General features: G+C 32.8%; 1 protein-coding gene across 2 annotated transcripts in view; it reads left to right on the top strand.

Annotated features, from left to right (window-relative positions):
• The window catches only part of LOC129948225 (uncharacterized), a 192860-nt gene that overhangs the window by 115166 nt on the left and 50946 nt on the right, over nt 1-26748 (top strand). For both annotated transcript variants that reach the window (XM_056059139.1, XM_056059138.1), the window contains exon 3: nt 16507-16587. The gene's annotated coding sequence lies outside the window, so the exon portion shown is untranslated. The remainder of the gene's footprint in view (nt 1-16506; nt 16588-26748) is intronic.

Raw genomic sequence — 26748 nt, 5'->3', positions numbered from 1 at the left:
TGTGGGTCGCATTCCAGCATATTTTTTTTACAAGTTTCGTTAATTTTTCAAAATTATTTTTAAAACTTTTCGTGTGAAATCCTCAAAAACATGATTTCCCCTTTTTTATCGAAGAAAATCTGTAATCGCAAAATTTATTGTTTACTCTTGTGGAAAAGAAAAAGTTGTAAGGTATAAGATCATTTTGATTGTTCAAAAAATCAGTTGTTTTTAGGTTGAAGAATAATTTAAAATCGTTTGTTGTTTTATTCCACTCTTTACCATACAAGTTCTGGATCACAAATTAGTAGATACGTATATACAATTGCGGCCGGTTATGTCGTCGACTATTTCTTTTCAAATTCTTCTTTCTTAGATTAGTTTCATCTTGAAACACCTAAATTGTCGAATTGAGTTTAATTTCTTGCACATTGGCATAGAAATAAGATCCAATAAATGCGACGCCTAGTGGCCTATTTATGCAATATTCATTTTTCGAGTGGGTCTATAATGCAAAACTTTTTAGTTAACTGGATTCACAAATACTTGGAGCTCGATTAATCGAAAATATTATTCAATTTGGGTTATTGGTGTGCTTTATACAGCAGGCTAAAGTTGAAGATTTTTTATGATGATATTTTAAACATAAATAAAATATTTTTTAATTGTTTAATTTAATGTTTTTGGAAACACTACTTTTTGCATACTTTTTCGACTTTAAATTGTATAGAGAGGTTCAATGAGTGGTGCTAAGATCAACTGATTTAGAATCCTTATATATTTCTTAACATAATTCCAAAAGATCAATTGCGTCATCGAACTAAGCTAGGGAGATTTGAATTGATGAAATCAGTCATTCCCCCCCCCCCCCCCACTTTTTCCATGGAAAATTCTTTGGAGGTACGATTTTTAGGTTATGTATGTGATGGATTCAAAAAAGATGATTTTATTTAAAAAATATCACCTTACATAGTTTAGTCGCTCAAGGTGCTGTGTTCTGTACTCAGTACATTAAGACAAAATGCATTAAAATTATAAATAAAATGCCCACTGTTTCACTCGAATTGGTCCTTTTTCTTTTTGCTCTACTGTTTCATTTCACTTAGATTGCTTAAAAAATTTATATCGACGATTGCATATTAAAGTACCGCTATGTTTATGACCTTTGTTAAAACTTCTTATTTTAACACACATTTCTGAAACACCTTTAAACAGTTTTTTTTGAAAGTTACAATTTGTATAGCCTTGGAAATTTTATTAAAGATAAATTAAGCAATATATATATTTGGTTTGGAGATATGATTTTTGCAACCAAAAAAGTCAAAACGTGCAACTGTGCGACGAGCCAACACCTTGCAACATTTTACACTTGTAGTTCCGAGTTAACACTCGTCCCAAAATATTAAAAATGTAGATTTCAATCTTTTTTTCATCGATGAATTGGAAATGCATTAATTAATTCGACAGTCAATTACCATTAGAATTTTTACTGTTCCTGTAGCAACAACTGATTTTGACAACCTTCAAGAGCTTTGTCATTGAATTATTAAAGCTACTCAATACTCCAATAATTTTTAAAACGACGACGATCAAACAAATTTTCCAACTCATAAGTGAGCCTTGAATAAGTTCATCTAAGAAGAATGTTCACTCTTTGAAGTAACAAATACCACAGTTAGATAAAACATGGTTTCAGGGATTGTCACTTTTAATTTGAATTTTGAAGCTTTCGAACAGAGGACTTGTACAACTTCAAAATACATTTCTACTTTTCTATTCTCCTTGGACTTATTTAACCGCTGAGAGTTAATGAATGAAAACACGTTAACAGTGTTCATCAGGTCGTATATAGATTTAGATATAATGACGCAAGTTAAAACTTTATAAAAACCAGTTTCAAAAGGGCTTGACTGAAATAGTTTCATAGCTATCCTACTATTCACTTCCAAGAATAAAAATAACAATAACAAATCATTACGACTAAAAAAAAAACAAACCCTTTTAATATAAAATCAAAAAACAACCTTATCCCAGTTTTACGAAATAAAAACCTCACCACATTTTATAGATTGCATGTTACAGCAAAATTAATAAAATTTATTCTATACAATCCGCATACATATGTACATTCCTCCTATACACAATAATAATTATGTATAATACTTACCTTACATTAATTTTATGATGATGGTAAAAACGAAATTAATTTTAATTAGTAAACGCACTGTCATTGTATACATAGTCGAATTTAGCAAAAGCAGGATGTTTGTCTGTCGAATAAGGATTAATGTTCGCGTAATATATGTGTACATAATGCGAACGTGCGTAAATAATCGTTTGCAAGACAAATGATTGTGACCTACCCTCCTTTAAGCTGAATATATTATTGAGAGTATATGATTCCTAACCTAAAATAGAACGAACTTTAACATTCATTTATGTAGAGAAGTTGTGCGGTAAAGGTTGTTTTTACTATTGAAACGTAAAGTTTTAACGTGTTTTTTGCTGCAACAATGTAATAATAAAATGTTTGTTCTTGTTGTTAGAACTACAAGAACAACAAAACAAACCAACCCCCCATCATTATCATCCGACAACAATATTTAATTCAATGGCAATATATACACTCGTATAATCCTTCCTTAAATCATAAAAAAAAGGATAATAAACAATTTTGATATAAACATTTTGTTTTGTTTTTTATTTTAGTGGAATATTACAATATATGTGCATATAGGACTAAAAATGTCTGACTATGACACCATATATACTTTTTTTTGTTGAATATACCATTTTTTCTGTTATTATTCAAAAAAAGACAAGTTATCACCAAAAAAATTCCAAACAATAATGTTTTATGTGAGTTTTCGTTTTTTTTTTCATTTTCAATCTTTTTTTCTTACACAATGTCTGGAAATGAAATATTTTACAGAAAAGCTTTGGCTTTTTGGTTGATAAATTGCTAACAATAGAGGGAATTTATAAAACAGAATTTTGAAGCAGTTTTGTGAACAACGAACTAAATAACAGTAAAACAAAAAAGAACAACGCGAAAAAAGCCTTGAAAATGTCACAGCCTCTTCAGTCGAAAAATGTGTATTATTTTCAAAACAATCTACTTTCAAACCAATCATTAGTTGAATTTTTAAAGGGTGTCCCAATGTTAATAGACGATTTGAAATTTCCGGCAACACAAAATTTTGACAGCTGACAGTTTAAGGTTTTTTTTGCTTAGATGAAAAATCGGAAAATAACTTTTTTATGTTTTGAAATAATGTTTCTAAAATAATAGATACATAGGACACCCTTTCCACGTAATGTTAATCACAATGCATACCACTTTTTTAACAAAACATTAGTTGCCTTTTAAAGGATATCTCAAAACTATTTCAATTGATAACAAGCAAAGTTTGTCAAAACAATAGTCATAAAATAATGGAAGAAATGTTCTGAAAATTTGAAGTTTAGTCAGAATTTTGGTTCAATACGTCAACAAAGACAATGGAAAAAACGATCAGTATTTCTTGTTATGCTCCGTTTTCACTTATCGAGCTGTCAAATGTTTTTTTTTTTAACTTCCCAGAGAAAGTTATTGTAATGGGTCCCATTTTTCAAAGTCCCTAGAGTCGAAATAAAAGATTCTTAGAAAGATATCTGTGCGTGCGTTTGTAGGTACGTTCATGCATCCGTATGTCCGAATACGTCCGTACGTCTGCGACGTTTTTTCGTCGGTAATAGCTCAAGAACCAGAAGAGATATCGACTTCAAATAAATTTTGTTATACAGATAATAAGGCAGAAAAATGCAGAAAGAGCTCTCAAGAAAATTGGGTAGGTAGTTTTTTTACCATAGCATTTTTAAAAAAAGGTCAACATTTTGCTTAACCCTGAATATCTTACGAACCGAAAACGCTAGAGGCTTGAATTAAATTGTATATAATATATTGTAACGTAATACCAAACAAGTATATTTTTTGAAAAAAATCCAATCAACGTTTTTTTTTTAATAAAATAAAATGAAAAAAAAAATGTGTTACCTCGAAAATTTTATGAATACAAAATGATTTTATCTCAAAAACAATTGTGTGCAACGAAAAATAAAGTATTGAACATCTGGTACGATTTTGAGAAAAATTGGATTGACAGTTTTGGTACAAAAAATAAAAACCTAAACAAAATATTTATAAAAGTTGGTAAAAATTGAATTTCGACTCAAATATCTTTTTAAAAATTTGAGATTATGGCTTTCAACTAATTTTAATTTTTAAGGAATATTTTTTTCAACATTCAGTAAAATTTTGAGAAAAATCGAATTGACAGTTTTTTATACAAAAATAAAATCCTAAACAAAAAAAATAATAAAAGTTAGTAAAAATTGATATTTTCGACTAAAATATCGTTTTAAAACCTTGAGATATTGGCTTTAAACAACTTTTATCTTTTTTTAAAACATTGTTGTCAACATTCAGTAAAATTTTGAGAATAATCAAAATGACAGATTTTTTTACAAAATATAAAAACTTAGAAGAAAATTTAACAAGAGTTGGTAAAAATTGATTTTCAACTCAAGTATCTTTTCAAAACTTTGAGATGATGGCTTCCAACTAATTTTAGCTTATAAGAAATATTGTTTTCACCATTCGAACAAAATTTGAAAAAAATCAAATTGACTTTTTTTTACAAAAAATTAAAACCTGATAAAAAAAACAATACTAAAACTAATCAAAATTTACTTTCGACTCAAATAGCTTTTCAAAAATTTAAAATATTGTCTTCAAACTTTTTTATTTCATAGAAAATATTTTTTTCGATATTCAATAGTTTTTTTTTTATAAAAATCCAACAGTCCGTTTTTTTATAAAGAAAAATAATATCTACAAAAAATGGTACGCGAATTTGGTAAAAATTTATTATCGGTTCTTGATATTTCTCAAATTAATTTCATTCGTCCAATTTGTACAAAATTAAGAAATGCTACTAAAATTGATAAAAAATTTGTTTAACAAAACTAGACTTTCAAACATAACTATTTCTGAAAAATATTGTTGGTAATTTTAAATTAATTAAGAATAATTCAACCGACAACTTTTTTAACCAAACACGAAAACCGACAAAATTTTAAGAAAGACAAATCGACAAACGGGATGGAAAGTTATCAGTATGGGTCCCAGCCTCTTTTTTATTTTTTACATTGCCAACATTTGAAGCATATTTCATCTTCGGGCACCCTTTCTATTGTGTAAACGTCAATCAGAATCCATAGCACCTTTTAACAAATCATTAGTTGCTTTTTAATGGAATACGATTACAATTAACCGCTATTTTGTATAAGTAAAGTTTGGTCAAAATATTGATTAGCGCCAGAAAAGGCATTGGTCCTGTAAAATGTCTTTAAAGAAGCATGGAAGTGTTGGTTAAAGTCGACGATATAGGCCGAACAATGCGTTCAAATTTCATTTATTTCGAAATAAGTTTCAACAGCTAAAAAGCTTTGATGCATCGTGTAATGCTTGGTTTTCACTTAACTGAGTTGTAAGCTGTCAAATCTTTCATTTAGACTTTGTCATCATTTGACAAATGGTTCGTTTTAGGACGGTATTTTTATGTCAATCACAATCCATACCAAAGAATTTTCCAGCTTGGTTACATAATTTCCCGCCATTTTGTTTATCCAGCAAACATTTTTTACAGATGGCAATTAAAATACAAGAACATAATTTATATTTTCTGTGAAACAATACTTTTAAAATATTGGAAAAAATGACATTTACAATCCAAAAATTCAAAGGTTAGTCAGAATATTGATTATGTACGTCAACAAAGGCATTAGTCCTGTCAAATGTCATAATGTTTAAAGATATCGAAGAAATTCGAACTGTGCGTGCAGTTTTCATTTATTTCGAAATAATTTTCAATATGAAAACACGTTGTTTTCTCATGTAAAGCAACAGTTTTCACTATAACATTAGCTTTCAGCTGTCAAATGCATTCATTTTTTCGTTTTGAGTTTGTCAACATTTGACAGAAATTTCATTCTAGGACACCCTTCTTATATGTAAACGTCAATCACAATATATTATAATTTTAGTTTTAAAAGGCTTAATAAGTCTATAGATATGACTGGAAAAACTCCTCAGTCTATAGATTATATTAATTATTCTGACATACTATATTATTGCATGAACGATTATTATAAGGATAATTTAAATACGTATCTATTTTAAATTAACAATGACAGCACAAATTGATATCACAAAAAAAAAGAAAGAAATGAATGAATCTATATAAAGCAAAGAGGGTGCACGCACGCAAGTAAAGCATCACGCATAACATACTATCGTATAATAATTTCTATTCCTATAATAGTCTCGTATATACTCGTATTTATTGTAGAATATCAAATACTCAATGCTTACATATAGACCGTAAAATAATAATCTTGATTACGATTTCAATTAAATAGCTATTCGTCTCAATTTATTATTGATGACAATTATTAATTAATAAGTTTTGCGTGCGTCTGAGTCTTCTATACCAATTCAATATTCAGTTCTTCGCACTTGGGAAATACTATTATGGAGGAAAAAACAAAATAAGATTTAACTGCATTTTCTGTTAATAGAGTTCTTTAACCTATTATAATTTTCAAAAAGGGTAATTGAAAACCATCTTTATAGTTTAAATTTTATGGAAAAATTCAATTTGTTGTTTTTTGTAAAGATGTAAACTGATGAGCCTGTTTTCTAAAAAAAAAAAATAAATTGGGTGGCGCGACAGTCCGTTGAGAACCAAGACCTAGTGACTTACAACTCTCAACCATTCCTGTGTGCGAGTAATGTTGTCAGGAATGGAGGGGACCTACAGTTTATATGCCGACTCCGAACGGCTAATTTTGAGAAAGCACTTTTTCATGACAATAGTTACTCTTGGAGAATTTGTCAATTCCTCGCAAGAGGCAGTACCCGTGAAAAGACTTTAGATGGCATAGGCAGGGATCGAACCCAAGACCTCTAGCATGACAGTCCAACGCACTTACCATTATGCCACGGGTACCACAGCCTGTTTTCTACATCATCAAAATAGTACAAAGAAATTTGCATAGTTAAAAACTACATAGACTGCAATAAACACTAGATGTAATAATTCTTTTTCTTTTCGGATCGTGTAAGATATGAATGAGACAGATATATATTTATAATAGAGTGGTTGTGTTTTAAAATTGCCAAAATGTAGGAATATCTATGTACAAAAATGTTTACAAATTTAACTTTCATTTTTATCACTTTCGAACAATAAGTTAAAAATATTCAAATTAATAACACAAAGTAGTGTAGGTTAGGTTGGAGTGGCTGTCCAGATGTCATTGACACACGTAGACTTCAAGGGTCCATTGTGATACCACTAATGAGGTTACTCATGGGAGAGTAATGAATTTAAAGAAACCATTTTGTACTTTTAATAAAGTTAGAGAGACGCTTTGTGTCAATCGTTGCCAGTTCACTGGTGTTATCGAAGAAGGGATTACGGAGAAAGTAATTCCTTCTAATGGAGAATGCTGGACATGTACATAGAAGGTGTTGGACTGTTTCCTCTTCCTCCTCGTCCATGCAGCTTCTACAGAAGTCATTTGTGTAGACCTCTAGCCTCAGAGCATGTCTTCCTATGAGGCAGTGTCCCGTTATTACTCCAATTGTAGAGCTTATACTTTGTCTGCTCAGTGATATCAAGCTTTTTGACCGTTTTAAGTCAATACTGTGCCATATTTGCTTGGTTGCCAGGCAGGTGGTACTTTGTGACCATCTAGCATTTGTTGTTTCTAGAGCATATTGCTTGAGAAGATATTTGCATGTAGCAAGTGGTGTTCCTATGTTATGTTTTTGTCTAACATGAGGCAGAAGTGTTCTGTTTTTTAGGACTTCATCGGCTTTGCAATTTCCCGGAATGTCTCTGTGGCCCGGCACCCAAATGAGGTGAATGTTAAACTGTTCCGTCATCTCATTCAGAGATGATCGACAATCGTAGACTGTTTGAGAGTTTGTGGAGACAGACGCGAGAGATTTAAGAGCGGCTTGGCTGTCTGAGAAGATTCGTATATCCTTACAAGATAAAACATTTTCTTTGAGCCAGGATAGTACTTCTTTAATCGCCATTACTTCTGCCTGGAATACACTACATTGATTGGGAAGTCTATGGGATAGACTGAGATTCAGTTGTTCTGAAAAGATACCACTTCCAACTCCGTGATCGGTCTTTGAACCTTCAGTATAGAAGTGTACCGCATCGTCTTCCAGGGGTCCCTCTTCTTCCCAGGAGGAACTTGAAGGGATGGACACATGGAATCTTTTACCAAATACCATTTTTGGGGTGGTATAGTCTAATCGATCTGGGATAGATCTGAAATTGTCTAGAATAGTTGCATGTCCAGTATTGTTACTGGTCCACAGCCACCTTTTTAGAGAAGATGTCAAGTGGTGTTAGGTTTAAAAGCACTTCCAGTGCTGCGGTTGGTGTTGTGCGAAGTGCTCCTGTGATGCACATACCTGTTGACCGCTGGACTTTGATGAGCTTATTTGGATTTACCATCTTGTCCAGTTCGGTCCACCATACGACGGCTCCATAAATGGGTATCGGCCTGATTACCGAAGTGTATAGCCAGTGGGTTATTTTTGGGGAGAAGCCCCATTTTGATCCTATAGCCTTTTTACAAGTAAAAAGCGCTACAGTAGCCTTTTTGACTCTTTCATCAATATTTGCCTTCCAATTTAGTTTTTTGTCTAAAATGAGGCCAAAATATTTAGCTTGGTCGGAAAAGCTTAATGGTTTTCCTTTAATCTTGGGTGGGCTAATCTGAGGAATTTAATATCTTCTCGAAAAAAGTATTGATTCTGTTTTGTGTGGGTTGACGTCCAATCCACATTGCTTAGCCCATTAAGTTAGCCTGTTTAGGGCATTTTGTAGGAGTTCCGAGAGAACTTGGGGGTGCTTCCCAGATACTGATATCGCAACGTCGTCAGCATAGGCAATCACCTTAAAACCCTCTGCTTCCTATGCTGTAAGTAGGTCGTTTGCTACTATGTTCCATAAAAGAGGCGAAAGGACTCCACCTTGGGGAGAATAAAACAAAGTAAAAAGAGAAATTCGTTCTTCATTGAAAATGGCGCCCAACACGAACACCTTAACGTTGAATTCGTTATGCACTAAGACTAACAAAATTGAAAGATTTTAATAAATGCAATGAAAAAAGAAAATTTCTAGGTTAAGGATATCTATTGCTAATTTGCTTAAGTTTTTAAAATTCATCTTGCTATGAGAAGAGTTTTTGAAATAGACTGTTTCAATGTGTCAAAAAAGTCTGTTGAAAATTATATCAGAAGCATGGCTGCCACAATACGTTTTTCATGACCAATTTGCATATTTGCGACTGTGCTCGTATGTCTTCGATAACTTTTTAAATACTATTTATAAGTAAAGATATTATCTTTCGTTTCTGGAATGCCTAATTTCAAAAATCGACAAGGAACCGACAAACCAAATCACTGGGGATGAACCAATTTCAACATTGGAAAAAAAATTTACATTTGATAGGGTTTGACATCATTCCTTGTTTTCAAAATTTGTGCCTTCGGTTTTAGATGAATTCTTCCTTTGTTGGATTAGAAACTACCTATTAGATTGTTCAATACAATTAGTATTGAACTGGTTTAAGTTAAAAAACCTTAGCCTTAGGGCTCTGCTCTATCTCCGACACTATTTCTTATTTTTATTAAAGATCTCCTGCTTGCATTTTCTAATCCTTTTCATATTTGTTTTGGACTTAAATCCATCTTCTTCGGATGTTTGCTAAGCTCATTAAATTCCGCCCTAAACATTATGTAATTAGGTTAAACTGAGATACACCCCTTTTCCTATCAATAAAACTCAACTCTCGGTATGTGCTTCACCAACCACCTCTTGTGAAACGGTCACATACGCAAAGCACCTCATGAAAAATGCCGCGACATGGTTGGATTTTCTAAGACGATCTGGTTGAAATCTATGAAACCTTTATTCGTCTAAAGCTTGAGTATCATTTCTATCTCTGGGCTGGTGCTCTAGTTTCTCACTCTTGGAAAAGTGCAGTAATGCATTTTACATTCGCGTAGTATAGCTAAATAACAAATTTCTATACTTCGCAGTACGCCCGAAGTTCGACTCCAATAGATAAACTGATGAACAATTATAGAAAAGGCTCTAATATTGTTCATGAGTTCATCTTTTGGAGTCGAACTTCGGGCGTACTGCGAAGTATAGAATTTTGTTCTTTAGCTATACTACGCGAATGTAAAATGCATTACTAAACTCTTTTCCTTTAGTCTCATCACAGTGCTTAAGAACTCAAAACCAATGTGCACGGACACCTTCTTTCTAAGCCCTACACTGTTTTTTAAAGCTTAGCTCAAATCCTGTCTCTGACATATTGAAGGCATTCAAAACAATTTGAGTGCATACAAAAAATTCTCTCCAAGAAGAAGTGTTCCACAAAGACTTAAAAGGGTTTTAGTTTTTCGAATTGTGAGTGTAAAATGGTGACCGCTATTATAGTGAATATTAATATATATATTAATATATTAAAAATGTAAATCTATTTTAAGAGTAAGCTTCGTTTTATTTTATAAATGCCAACATTTTAACTTGTCAAATGCTAAAAGATAACAGCTGCAAAAGTGACTGTTGCACAAGTAAACATGTATTCAAAATGAAACATCTTATTGTAAAACCTTTTATTTCAACAATACATAAACACAAAATGCATTTTCTCATAAAAAAATGTATTGGTTTTGTTTTCGTTGTGTTTACCTTAGTTCACGTTTTGATCTTTTGCCTATGTTTCCAAAACAAGTTGCCTCCAAGAAATCCCTTTACAGATTTCAATCGATTATCATTAAAGCTATCTTCCCATCAAATCACATCATTTTTAAAATTCATAACATCAGATAACAACTATACTATACTACCATTTCTATGCACCACCCATTTTAACTAACTCAAAACCTCTACTCACACACAAAAAAAAAGAAGAAGTTAAACCTTAAAAGAACCACTAAAACCCTACACCCATCAAAATCAGTTCAAGATAATTTTAAAGGTCATTAAACTCCCTGACTTCTGGTCATTCCATTTCTTTTTTTTAAGTCTAAAAGATATTTTAAATGTTGATGTGTTTCAGATGAACAATTTTGAATGTATATAAGATTTGGTCTTTTGATAAAAACTAACATTATTAATTGTCTTGCCTGCTATAAGTTTGATTCAACACTCAGATAAACTCCCATCGCATCTTTAAGGAAAAAGAAGAAAAACAAAAAAACAAACCTAAACTGCGTGTGCCCATCATCATCATCATGTGAAAAAAAGATACGCCTCGATACGAAACGAATTCAACTCACTAAGATTTCTGTCACTCATGTGAGAAACAAAAAAAAAGAATGAAAATTAAGAAAACAGATAATATCGCAGCATATAATCGTTTTGGAACTTTTTTCTTCCAAAAAAAGAATACACGAACCACACGAACGATAAAAAGGTGAGGAAAACTTTAATGTAGGTATATCCACAGCCCTGACGCCCCCTTTCCACATCGCCCTTTCAGCGGAATCGATTTGAAGATGATTTTTGTGTGTGCTATTGAATGTTTTTAATTACGTGTTAATGGATAACAAAGTGTTTACGAAGTTTCTCGTGAAACTTTTCCGTTTCCAAGACTTCAAAACAAGACATGGAAACAACGAACCAACAAACGAACAAACGGACGGACGAAGAAGAAGAACGTGAAGATGATGATGACATTTCTTAAGGGCGAAAATAAAATAAAGATACATTCTTTTTGCTGCTTTTGATGAAAAGATACTTTTTTTTGTTGTTGAAAAGCCATCGTGAAAACATAAGAAACTTATTTTTCGAAAATCCAAATAGCCACCGGCTAAAACGACCGACCGACCGAAAAGTTCGAAGAAGAACAAAATATACTCTTCACTCCATATTCTGACGTATTTTTTTTTTTCTTGTTGTGAAGTTTTGACGATTTTATCTGTCAGTAATTTATGTTCGTCAGAGTCGCACATTCTAGGAGGTGAGGTGGCAAATACAAATAAAAAGTACCCAAGAGAAATTTCATTTTCAGTTTGAGTTTGAGGCGAAGGCGACCCAATAACCGAACAAAACATTAAAGCGAGCGACCCGACAGATGGTGTTTTAATCCAAATAAATGTCAAGTGGTTTTCCGCCTTAGTGTCACATTTTCCCTTTTTCTTTCTATTCTATTCGGCTTCAACTTGAAGTATCCCTCAAGCACCATTGTGATGTTTGTGAGTTTGTGCGACGACGATGACGATGAACGGCAGGATCGGATTAGGCCATATATAGAGTCCCTTAAGAACTCCCAACGCCGCGCCGCCCGTATAAAACCAGCACATGTCCTGACGCAATTTGTTCGATTTTACATAAAAACATTTCTTCAACAACTTGTTGTTCCTCAATTCCTTTTGAACAAAAAACAAACACATGTGCGTCAGGGGTGTATGGCCGACTTAAGGGTTAGTACAGCACTGTGGGTGTCCCTAGAGCCTTTGAAACAGATCCATTTTATATATGTCCTGTACGTATTAAAAAAGAAAGGAAGGCAGGTAATGTGGATGAATATTTGTATAGGAACAATATCATAACTCATTGTGAATACTTGTCTCTTGGTTCTGCTCTACCAGCACCAGGACCAGCAGAAGCAGCAGCTAATTTGGTTCGCTTCATATTTGCTCATTTGAAAATGCTGATTGGCCTATAGTGACACAGTGGAATAATTGTAAAGCCTGCAAAGTTTATTTCTTTTTTTTTTATGAAAATACTTTATATTATGTGTAGGCATGGGAAAAAAAGTAGAGCACAAATGAACAAACAGGATAAACATCAACTAAATGAGTCAACAAAAATTTGTCAGAAAGATAGATATGTGTGTGACACAAAAGATACAATCTAATCTCACTCGTTTGAATTAGATGTATGTGATTAATAGTGTTTTTTTTTCATTATTATTTACGCAGAATGAATTTCGGTCATGGAAATAAGCTTAAATAAATACAATCATACTCTTATATGTTGTGGGTGTAGAATACATATGTACATCTATTTTTTAAGTAGCTTTGAATTGGTATTTCTACGTTGCGTTGCAGCTGGGACCGTAAGAAATGTCAACTTAATAAATATCTTTAAATTGTTCTTGAACACTTTTTCTTATTTGCCCATCAATTCATTTTCTTGGATTGTTATTTTAAGGAATCCTTAAGGCACCCCATTTTATTTTGGGTTATAATAAATTGATGACCACAATGTGTTTCGGTTCAGGGAGAAAGATGTCTCAGCTGATTACAAAAAGAAAATAAGCTCTATTTTGATAATGTTGGTTGTACATGTCAGGAATGTAAAAGAATTCAATGCTTGCAAGAATGCAATCTTTAATGATACTTCACATTCTGAAATTCATTGAAATCATTATAGAATTCATGTTTTTCAAAATCAAAGATTTTATGCACAAACAATTCTTTTTGTTCTTTTACCAAATACAGGTAAAAATTGAATAAATAAATAAATCAATATTATGATGGTTTTCGAGGCATTCGTTTGACTTGAATTGTTGATCCTAATTTTTAGATTTGAACTACTGAAGATTTCGGACTAGACTTTTCCCATAGTAAACTGTTAAGCGTTATTAAAATCAATCTAAACAAAATATTCGTGTCCTTATTTTTTTGTAATTAAATTGAAATACATTTTCAGACATTTTGAAAATTAATGCTTTTGCATGAGAGTGATAAAGTGAGATAATACAAATGGATTCTGTTTACCAACCAAAGAAGCACTCCAATTTTCTGAGGATTTCAGCACACGGATTGCTTAGATGATATTGGCTATCGTTTCAAATTGTTGGCTTAACATCAGTCAGCTGATTTTAGTTGAATGAAGTTTCACATTATCGGCGATAGCAACCTCATGTTAGGTTAGGTTAAAGTAGCTGTCAATGATGGAAACAGACACACATAGGCCAGTTTAAGGGCCCAATATGATACCACATGAATCTTAAGGCTTCCACCTAAGCTCAATGGAAGCAGTTTGAGTCCCTTACGAAACGAGAGGCTAATTATGCTGATATGATTCAAACCGTTTAGATCGTTAAAAAAGAATGATCCTAGGTAATTCTTGCGTTTTTGAGCTAGAGCAGGGCATGTGCAGAGAAGATGAAGAACCGTTTCTTCCTCTTCCTCGTCCATACAGCTTCTGCAAAAGTCATTTGTGAATACGCCTAGTCTCGTGGCGTGCTTTCCTATTATACAGTGTCCGGTTATGACACCTATTATGGAGCTTATATGGGATCTGCTTAGATATAGCAAGTGCCTTGAACGCTTTAAATCTAGTGTTGACCAGATGTTTCTCGTGACCTAGTGCTTGCCTTCTTCATACCGTCTTGCATTAGCCATTTGTATGCCAATGTGTGCCAAGCGTGGTAGAATGGGCTGCACTGTCCGTTCCTAGCGAGTTCATCTACCTTACAGTTACCTAGAAAGTCTCTATGGCCCGGTACCCAGCAACGGTGAATATTAAACTGCTGCGCCATCTCCATTAGAGATGATCGACAGTTATGGACTGTTATAGAGTTTGTTGAGACAGAGTATAGAGATTTTAAAGCGGCCTGACTATCTGACAAAATACGGATATCAGATGTTGAAATCACGTCTTCTTTAAGCCAGGACAAGACTTCTTTTATCGCCAATAGTTCCGCCTGGAACACGCTAGAACGATTGGGAAGGTGGAATGAGAGACTTAATTTCAGTCGTTCAGAGTACACTGCTCCACCAACCCATTATTTTGTTTTTGAATCATCATTATAAAAATGGATTAAGTCGTCTTCCAGAAATGCCCTATCCTCCCAGAAAGATCTGAAAGGTATAGAAATCTGGAAGTTTTTGTCGAATTGAAGTTGGGGGATGGTGTAGTCTGTGTGCTTTGGAATTGATTGTTTGATCAATTGATAGCTGCTAAACCCTGTGGAAATAAGTTTGCAATATTCCCCAACATTCTTTAAACTAAAAGCGGCTCTATCGTTCTGTTCTGGTATGATACTAAGATTCTGTCAAGATTTTGAAAACTCTATTAATTTCAAAATAACGTATGATTTGAAAAGAAGTAACTAGATGTCCTACATCTATAAGATGTGTTTCTCGGTAGTTTTAGAGACATTCAAAACATTAATTAAAATACATATTTTGAATAATTCGAGCCATGAAAAGTTATAATTTAAATTTTTAAACAGATAATAACTTTAGTCATTTGGCAAGTAGATTTTCGGCAACCAATTAAAAATAATGAATTGACAGTAGAAAATATAACAAATTGCTTATAAAGTTTAATTTTAATTTAAAAGCTTGTTGATAAATTATAAATTTTAGATAATACAAATCGAAGTAAATATGAATGCAAACAATATTGAATTTATAAAACTCAATATTTATACTCGTCATATTTGCTTACGATTATTTGGTTAAAAAGTTTTAATTCATTCTCTCTAAACAAACGGAAATAAAGTAGTGACAGTGCAGTGGCCCGTTTCGACTTTCTTGCTCGCAAAAATCCTGTCTTCTTAACGAATGAAGTTATCGCCTTAATTTTGTTTTATCTTAAAAGCATTTATGAAAGTGATTGAATAAAAAAAACTTAGAAGTTTTAGATAAGGTGATCAACACAATTACATTTTAATTTATAATTTTTAAAAATCAATTTCTAAAGTAATCTTAGTGAAAGGATATAGTGGAGAAAAAAGAAAAAGATTTTGTACACAGAAAATTATAAAATAAGTATTTCAATAATAGATTACAAGTCGGCATTGAAAAAAGTTAAACGTGCTAAAAAATGTTCATAAAAACACATTTCTCGAGAACTATCATCTATGTGCGGGATAGTGTGTATTAAATTCAACTTTTCTGGAGAGTATCGTTCTTTGATCTTTTTGAGTTCTTACATGCCTTTAAGAAGAAATATTTAGACCCGATGAGGTTACAAGCATGTTAAGAAGGCCTGCATTCTGCGGAATCCTTTAAACTGCACTGATTTTGATATCTATTTCTTGTAGTTTTCATTTTTGTAATCGTCAGCTTCTTCTGACAATTTTCCAAGTGTTTTTGAAAAACGATCGTCTTTGAAAAACCAACACTGTTTTCGTGTCTCTTTTCGTAAACATAGAAGACTTTCGCTCTTATTTTAACTTTCAAAAATTGTCAAAAAACGAAACAAGTTCTTAACCTTATTTAATTCAAACTAAATTGATTTTTTTCTTAATAGCCTTATACCCCTTTTTTAACTCTTTACTTGTTAATTGTTATGATTGCTTTTTTTATCGGATACTGCCCTACCTATAGGCTACATAAAAGGATATAAACCTTTAAAAATAAAATCTTTTATTGCATCATTATATAATTAAAATTTTGTTTATTTTTTTTTCTTTCAGGAAAAATCTCTGATTCCGTCTGATTGTACGAAACACAACCCAATCATACGTGTACATTAATTTACCTTCTGGAAATTTGAGGTTTGTATTTACAGAATATATTTATATTTTTTTATGTAATAATTATTATTATTATCGTTGTGATATTCCATGCGCTATGTGCTACTTCGGTATTCTCATGTCCTCGACGCGAATGTTCGTTGCTTTGGTCGCTCGTATGTTAAACAGAATTAAATTATTTTAAAAGGATTTTATAAGCTTTGTAAGGCATAATAAAGTGTATTTTACATTTCCCGGTTTCATGCGTGTGTAAGGACTCAGTATAAGTATACATATATGTATGTATGGTGTGTACATTTAAGTTAATGGAGCAATGTGAGGGTCTTATCTTATTAATAAATCCCACCTTTTTATTATGATTCTTTAAAATTAACCTAATTACTTATTATCCAATGACATTTCTACCTGCTCGTATGTCAACTTTTATTCTTTTATCCTTTTTCTCTTTTTTGAATTATTTTTTGTTTGTATTTTTCACGGTTTGTTATGGAATTATGAAAATTCGAAATTGAACTGTCTGCTACTAGCTGCTCCCACTTACGTTGTTCTGACACTTTTACAAAAAAAAACATGTAACTTAATGTATTGTCTGATAAGTTTTCGAAATTACAGTCCTGTTGAAGGGTTATTCAATTGTCTGTTAAACTCTTTTCTATAGGACTTACGCCAAACGTTAGTAATGCTAACATGTGTTTAATTGTTGATTTTGAGAGAAGCTGTGTTCATGTACTTATGCAATTTTTCTATGTTCATAATATGTGTCCTTTCCCAAATGAAAAATCATACAACTATATTTCTAGGAATAAAGCAACAGAAAAATTAAAATAAAATAAATTGAACCATTTGTTTGGGTTCTTTGTGCGATGAATATTGTAAGCGTGCCATGAAAGCAAATCATAGAAATGCATATAGTTAGATTGCATGCAAATAGAATCATTGCAATAATAAAAGGATATTTTTTTTATATCAAATACACTATTTTTCTATTTTTTTGCCATGTTGTTTGGAATAAAAACCTCAGTGACAAAATGTGAATTGCATGTATGAAAGCAATGCAATTTAAATGCAATATAAAACGTGTAGATAAAGGAGGTTGCCTAAGTACATATGCAATGCATTTATTACTCAGATGAAGGGTAAATATGTACAGTTACGTATTTTAAAGGTAAATTATTTATTAGTTGAATTTATCATCATGGGAGTGTATATTACCCGAATTAATAAAAGCTTTGATGGACGTTTGGTTAATGCAATTCTTCCATGATATTGTATAATAAATGTAAATAGAAGCTAACATTTTAAAAGAGTTAAGACAGAATCAAAATATATAGGATTTTGACAACTGTGAAGCTGTCATCTTTTGACATTTGACATTTGGCAAAATGCAACAATACACGCTCCAACAAAACATTGAAATTTCTATATTTCACTAATTTAAAATTCACTTTAAATAAATATATTAGGTGGCAGGGCCTAGTGACTTACAACTGTCAACCACTCCTGTGTGCGAGTAATGTTGTCAGAGATAGAGAAGACCTACTGTTTATATGCCGAATCCGAACGGCTAATTTGAGAAAGCACTTTTCATGACCAGAATTACTCTTGGAAGATTTGTCAATTCCTCTCAAGAGGCAGTACCCTTGAAAAAAAGTTAGGTAGTACAGGCAGGGATCGAACTCAAGACCTCTTGCATGACAGTCCAACGCACTAACCATCACTTTAGGGAAAGTTTATAATTGTAAAAGTTGATTCCCACAGCTTAAAGACAATCATGACACTTAGTTCTTTTAAGCTTTCAAACAATTATTTTGTACATTAAAGACGGTCTCCATTTGGAAATTAGTAAGACTCCGATGTCTTTGATTATATTATACAGCGTGTTTTTTAACCACTTCAAAAATTTAAAAGTCACGGTGTAGATCGCTTTTTCTAATGTGCAAAGGACCATTTATTATTCCACAAAGGACTTTGTTTTGGAATGTTTGAATAGGTTCAGCATTCGTTGTGATTGTGAAGCCACATAATTGCATGCCATAAGTACAAAACGTCTTTTAGAACTTGCTTCTGGATAGGTGAGTCAGAGTTTTTTCATATTGACCAGTACTTTCTTCTGTACTTCAATATTAGCTTCTCTCTTTTCTTTTTCCATTAAAGCCTCGCATCCAAATTCATACCAAGGTATTTGAAAGTATTGCATCAAGGTATTTATATACTGGTTACAGTAATTGGAACAGTACCTGGCACCAATATTACAGTATCATCAGCTGAGGTGGTCATAATAGCGGTATCAACTGGCATATCCCTAGTATATAAAAGATACTAGGTTGGTCCTAGCTCCCAACTTTGCGGTACACCGGCTTGTATTTTTGTCTCAGTTCCGAGTTATTTTGGTCCTACCGGTAGTAACAAAAGTTTTCGGTTTTTCGTAGTAATCCCTGAGAAGGTTCCTATACAGTCATGCCTCAAGCGCCAAGCACCAAACCTTGTCATAGGCTTAAGAAATGTGTAACAATATAGCTGAGCATGCTTTTTCAAGTGCCTTTTCGATCACATCCGTGATTCGATGTTTTTGGTCTATCGGGGAATTTGTATTTCTAAATCAAAACTGATGGTTGGAAATAAGTCTTCTGTCTTCTATTAGTTTGCTTAACCGTAGAATTGTTTGGTAATTCATGGTATAAGCGATATTGGGCTTTAAGATATTACTTCTTTTGGTGGCTTATCTTGTTTTGCTATAACAAAGACTTGTGCAATGTAGCTTTAATGATGAGGCCTATTTTTACACCGGAGGTTACGTTTATAAACCACGTGCCTTTAGTGCTTGGAAAATTCTATCATAATTATTGAAAAGCCTATACATTCTAAACGTGTGAGCTGGTCATGTCAGTCTTATTGGAACTTTCTTTTTCAAAAATGAGGCTGATAAAACAGTTACGGCTTACCGAACTTATTTTTGATGTGGACAACGTTTGTTTTCAAGAAGACTGCTTTACGTGCCAAAGAACCAACAATTGAAACTGTGTATATAACTCGAAAATAAAAAAACAGGCTTACATATATTCAACTAGTTTCAGAAGTGAATCTCGATTCAAGACAAATTAACATCTCTTAATATGTTGATGATAATGAACTCAAAATAATTGATGACAGAAAAATCGTTTATGCATTTAGGTCGCTTTAACAACTTAGTTTGTTCCTTGTTTCACCCTTTTTACCGTACAATTGCTATTCTTCTCATAAGTAAATCAGAAGTAATACTTGCGTGTCGAGTATAGTTTATCAGTTTACACTTCATCTCAACTTAAATCGTACTGCAAAGTAAAGAGTTTCGTTGTTTAGTCGTACATCGCGAATGTGAAATGCTTTTTCTCACTCTCTTCCTTTACACTATTCAAGAACTAAAAGCTTTGCATTGTTTTTTAGACTTTAGTGCCTTTAAAGCTTTTCAATAACTACTTATTTGGATTGTTGATTCTTTGAGCAAAAAAAAATTGAAAACTTTTTTCACGATATGAAAATTTTGACTTAAACAACAATAAAAGAAAAACCAAAAATTATGGATTATATTCACAGCCAAAAAAATAAAAACAAACATTGTCGACAAATTTCCAGGAATACATTCATAAATTTAGGTAGGTGCATTGTGACAGCTTGCTTAACGGATAGTAAAGTCTATTGTCTAGACACATTGTCCACTGGCTTTGGTTGTTGTCGCCAACGACGACGATGGCTATGACGATGAAAACAACGTCCGTCGACATCAGCAATACTCCTATTATGTGTAGGTATAGTGTGATGTTCGATGCTGGTGCTTATAGTGCTTGGTTCCTGGTGGTTCATGATGGTGAGGTAAAAATAATGTCGCATGCCAATGATTTTATAGTTTTCTTCTTGTGCGCTCTCCAATTGGAGCCCCTATGGTAGGAGTATCATAGGTTTAGGTACTTGACTGCAGCAGTAAGTTAACCACATTACTAGCAGTGGGTGCAGTGTACTCTTAAATCCAACATCAACATGAACATCAACATCCAATGCGGCCAGCGACGACGACCGACGACGGACACAAACGAGACGAGTAAAAATAATATGAAATTCCATTAGAACGATTTTGTGGCAGAGTAAGCCTGAGCACCTTTAGCTTCAAAAATAAAAACAAAACCAAAGAAGAAGAAAAACGAGGCAATGTGATTTCTTCTCTGTATGGTTTGGTTATAGTGTTCGTCTACCATATTCAGAACCATCTCAGATCCGGATACCCCCAGATCTCCACTTGCCCCTCCCCACATCGTCATAGAAAAAGGTTCATATTATATTTTATATTATCTTGCAGCACAAAACAGTCAACACGACGACATATATGAAATCACAAACACACTCACAGAAAATGGACCACATTAAATGTGAGTTGTGATGTTGCCTCAATCCGGGTTGAAAGAAAAACTAAAAACACATCTAATCATTTAGTGGAGAACGAGTTTTTGAAGATTTTTATTATTATTTTCCGCATCCAAAAGGCCTTATATAGGATCATCCTAGCCTAACACATACATATGTATATAGCAAACTTACCTATACAAGATTGAAGATGTTCTCTTGCAACATCATTCGAAACTTGCTGTGTTAACTGTAGACTAAAGAGGGGCTGAGATAATCTGATTGGAAATTTGAAACAAAAAAGTGTATAAACCACTTTTCTAACCTACCAACAAGATTTATCTGTTTGACTGATGCATGCAGTTGTGTTCTCCATTGCGGCGAAATATTGAAGTTGTTTTCTTCAATTTTTGCGGTGTTCTTCAAAAATTAATTTGCAGTACTATGATCTTGAGCTTTTGTAATTGTTATATTAGATTCCAAATTCGACATTTCTTTAAAAATAATCTTGCTTCTAGGTCTGCTTCATAGACGCGCTATGTTTTCATTTGCCTTATAGTTGTTCAACTTTTACTTAATTTGTTTAACGCCAAAAAATAAAGTGGCTTACAAAATCTTAACTTAGACCTAAAAACATGACTACAAAAAATTAAAGTATTTATAAGTGGCCAAGTTTTGAACGTAGATTCAAGTCGGTAGACTTTTCATTTAACATCTGTAAAACTCATCTGTCATTTGAAGTGTTCAATTTTTTCCATAAGCGGCGTGAATGGATCGCTTAATAGCCAAAAAGTAGGGATTCAAACGTAGCTATTTTCGCATAACGTAATAATTATGGTTAATATAATCTATACTCACTGATAAATAAGATTAATAATTGCTGCTACAAAAGATTGTGTTGCTGATAAACCTATGTATTTATTTCTTCAGCCTTACTGCTGAACATGTCGTAAGCTTACTTCAGAGGCAAGTTGCAGTTATTGATATTTGGATGTACTTCTCTTTTATTAGAAATGCAAATTATGAACTGATTGATCAGAAGTCACTTACATAAATAATTTTTGTTGAAAATAAAGTTTAACTAGACAGTAATTTTTCGCTAAAAATGTATGTTCTTATTTCTATCGGACAGAAAATCATTTTCCTGAATAGCTGATCGTTTTATGTCCAAAAGTGAATAGAATCATTCCACTAATTTATGTTACAACTTCACACAATTTCAATGGCAGATTTTCGTCGGTGGATTTCGATCAGGAATTTTTTTTTCAATGACAGAAATTTTTAATAGTTTCTATAACCGGCCTGCCAAAAAAAAATTACAGTGATTGTTTTTAATGATAGCTATAATTGGCCCCTTACGGTCGATGATTGAAGATAAGGTTCGAACAGGACGGTGCAACAAGTCACGCTAATAAAACCTCTTATGGCTGAGAGTGGGAATTGTCTTTATTTCGTAATTTTACATTTTAGTGACAAACATAATTAAAACCAAGAATTGAAACATTTTTTTAAGGTCGGTTATTGCTAACATTGAAAATGTCAAAATGTCTATTATTGAAACAAAATGTCTTAATTGAAATCAATAATTTGAGGTTAGACTTGATTATTAAATGAAAAATTGACAGATGCGAATATCAAGAAAGTGAAACACTTTTATTGGAACCATTTATACCCTAGAATGTAAAATCAACAATTAGCTGTTTATTGAAAACGATTTCATCATTGAAAAAATAAAAATGAACTAAAGGAAAAGTTTTGTGTTATGTACAGTACCGCTTATTTGAATAGAACATCTATTGCAAACACATTTGAACTAGGAACAATCTTAACTCACTGCTTTTTCAAATTAAAGTTTAATTAATTTAAACCATGAAATAAAAACAATGTGGTCTATACTAAAAGCGAATATTCCAATTTTTTTTTATAATTAGCGAACACTAAAAGGGTTTTATATATGTACCTTTAATATGCCGAAGAAGCAGTGTGAGCATTAGGAAAAGAGGAAAGGGTTGGATAGGAGGTGTCGTTGTACAGTGATTTTGAATTCCTGAACATTGCAATGATAGGGAAAGATAGAGCGTAGCAAGGTGTTCCACATTCGCGTAGTAACGCTAAAAAATAAATCTCTACTTCATACTACGGCCGAAGTTGGACTCAAGGGTAAACTGATGAGCATTCCTAGAAGCGCGGGTATTACGGTTAAATTGTTTAAGGGGAGAAATGCAACTGGCTATTTCACTAGAGCATAGTCCGTTTAAATAATGGTAAAAAAGGGTGATAGAAAAAACCTTGCGTTGATGTTCGAGTGACGTAATCGAGTTGATGATGTTCATGTCACCAATCATTTTAAAAGCTCTTCTTTGAATACTGTCCAAGAGTTATATTTAAGTTTCGGACGTATTTAAGTTTTGTAGATTGTAGCCAGATCAGGCGGAGAGAACAATTTCTTGCACCGTCTCAAAAAACCAAGACATCTTGCGGCATTTTTGGCGACATCGCGTATGTGATCGCTCCACAAAATATGGTTGCTGATATGCACATTCCGAGAATGTCGAGATTTTCTGTTTCGTTAAGGCAAGTGCTACTCATAGATAGTGGCAAAGAGATTTTATCTCGCTTTAAAGATTCAAGACAGCATTGCGTTTTCGAAGCATTAAATTCCACGCGATTTTTTATTCCCCATTGTAAAATGCTGTGTAGGTCGGAATTTAATGAGCTAATCATATTTATTGAAGAGGAGGGTTGTGAGTCTGGAAGCGAATATGAAAACTTAGAGTGCTATCGTCAGCGGAACAATGTATTGGATTAGAAGTACTATAATGAGTTATGAATAATTTCAAAAACTCTGTTTGGAGTTCTGTAGTCCAACGAAATTGAAGCCCAGCTGTATTTTATTGCTTCTATATAAGTTAATTTTTTAAATACTGTTCACCAGATTCATAGACCTTTCGAGAAAGCCATCCTTAAACATTTACAATAACGTCAGTTTAACTTCTTCTTCTGTAATATCCACGACAAGACACCAAACAGATCATTGAAAGGAAAACCTTTTCCAATATCTCAATTTACGATTGCGCCCCCCGAAATCATTACGCCGCCCAACGATTCAACTGATGCTCTTCTTCACGAAGATCTTGAAAATAGAAATTAAATTCATCTGATCCTTCAAGGTTCAAGAGGCTGGGATGCGACCCACACTGATAACTTCCATCCTGTCTGTCGATTTGTCTTGCTTAAAAGATTATAGGTTTTCGGGTTTTGTTAAAAAAGTTGTTAGTTGAATTATTCTTATAAAATTTTAAAATAACCAATAATATTTTGCATATAAAGAAATAGTTTAGCTTGAAAGTCTAGTTTTGTTGAATAGATTTTTATTCGAAAACAAATTTTTACCAATGAAATGCATGAAATTAATTTGAGAGATGTCAAAAACCGAACATCAATTTTTACCAAGTTTGCGTATTATTTTTTGTTTGAAAACAATATTTTTAATTTTTGAAAAGCTATTTGCGTCAGAAGTAAAATACCAAGTTACAGTATTGTTTTTTTTTGTTAGGTTTATATTCTTTGTAAAAAAACTATCAATTCGATTTTTCTCAAAATTTTACTGAATGTTGACAACAATATTTTTTAGAGATAAAATTAGCTTAAAGCCATTATCTCAAAATTTTGAAAAGATATTTGAGTCGAAAATCAATTTTTCCCAACTTTTATTCACTTTTTTTTTTATCAGGTTTTTATTTTTTGTAAAAAAAACTGTCATTTCGATTCTTTTCAAAATTGTTCTGAATGTTGAAAATAATATTTCTTATAAGTTGAAATCAGTTGGAAGCCATAATCTTAAATTTTTAAAAAGATATTTGAGTCGAAATTCAATTTTTACCAACTTTGAGTAATGTTTTTTTAAGGTTTGTTTTATAAAAAATACTGTCAATTCGCTTTTTCTTAAAATTTTCCCAGATGTTAAAACGTTTTTTTGTCGTTGCAAAACTGTTTTGGAGACAAAATCATTTTGTATTCGTAAAATTTTCGAGGTGACAACCTTTTTTTAAATTATAAATAAAATAAAAAAATAAATAAATTGGGTGGCGCAACAGTCCGTTGAGAACCAGGGCCTAGTGACTTACAACTCTCCACCATTCCTGTGTGCGAGTAATGTTGTCAGGAATGGAGGGGACCTACAGTTTATATGCCGAATCCGAACGGCTAATTCGAGAAGCACTTTTTCATGACAAGAGTTATTCTTGGAGAATTTGTCAAATCCTCGCAAGAGGCAGTACCCGTGAAAAGACTTTTGGTGGCATAGGCAGGGATCGAACCCAAGACCTCTGGCATGACAGTCCAACGCACTAACCATCATGCCACGGGTACTACCTTTTTAAAAAAAATTTAAAAACTGCTATGGTAAAAAAAACACCCACGCAATTCTCTTGAGAGCCCTTTCTGCATCTTTCTGCCTTATTATCTGTATAATGAAATGTATTTGAAGTCGATATCTCTTCTGGTTCTTGAGCTATGGACGACGATAAAAACGTCGCGAACGTACGAACGTACTTACACACGCACGCACACACATCTTTCTAAAAATCTTTTATTTCGGCTCTAGGGACCTTGAAACGTCGAGAAATGTCAAAATTTTCAATTTGATAAATCGGACCTATTACAATAACTTCTTATGGGAACTTAATAACACGGTACTATTCTGAACTCTTGAACTTTTTTCCTCGCTGAAAATAGCACGGTACCATTTCAAACTCTAAAAAAGTTACAACGACAGAAAACAAGACGTTGCTCTTTACGAATTTCATCAAGGGTAGGTTTTTTTGTAACTTAAAACTTTTTAAGTGATTCCAAATACAACGTTTAACCGTACAAAAAACGCTTCCCTTAACACTGTAATTGAAATATGCACTGAAAAGTTTAACAAGTTCCTTGTTCAAATTTCGACACAAATAATTTTTGTAGATTTTGATGAAACATTTGTTTTACTTTTTTACGAAAAAAGTTTCCAGCGATTCTTTTTTAACTTCATTCTTTTTAATGCCGAAAAACATTGCAAATAATATGAATTTTAAGGAACATTTCAATAAACACTGTCAATGTCCATTGATCAACTTCTAAAACTATATAATATTCCTTTTCCACCCTTCGTAAATGAGGTGTTAAGTTCCCTGAGTCATAATTTAAATAAGAAATTTGTTTCTACCAGGGAAAATGAAAAAATCGCATTATTTTGGGTTTCAATCGGCCTTCATAATTATATTATTTTCGTCTATACTTACATATAGATACACACCAAGCTATATAATAAAGTAATGAAGGGTTGTTGCAATATACTATCTATAAAGGGGGCTGTCTCCTTTGGGTGGGTCGGTTGGTCGATCAACAACCTACAATGAATATATAAATAAAATAGATACAGGGTGAAAATTCAACTCAAATCTAATGGTTTTGTCTTCGTCGTCTTTGCTCGTCCTCACATCATTAGGTACATTTCTATACAAGGAGTATATATCTATGAGCCTTTGCAAATAATGCCATGGGAATTCAATTGAATAAATTTCACTTGGCAGATAGCTTCTAACGCCAGTCGACCCAAACGGCCAGCCAACAAAGCCCAGTCGAGGAGATGGTAGATTATAAACGTGATGTAACATTGTCTACATAGATTACACAGCACTATATACTCGTAAGTATGTTCTTGTTCATCTCTCAAGCATCAAGTCAGACCGCTTAACATTAATTTCGGATGTGTGCCTTGCTTTCTTCCCTGATGGGTCTGAGTCTGTATTTGATTCTGATGAGGTC

This window comes from Eupeodes corollae, chromosome 2 (assembly GCF_945859685.1).
Source record: "Eupeodes corollae chromosome 2, idEupCoro1.1, whole genome shotgun sequence".
Classification (NCBI taxonomy): domain Eukaryota; kingdom Metazoa; phylum Arthropoda; class Insecta; order Diptera; family Syrphidae; genus Eupeodes; species Eupeodes corollae.
Note: the sequence above shows the minus strand (reverse complement) of the source record. Positions and strands in the feature narration are given on the sequence as shown.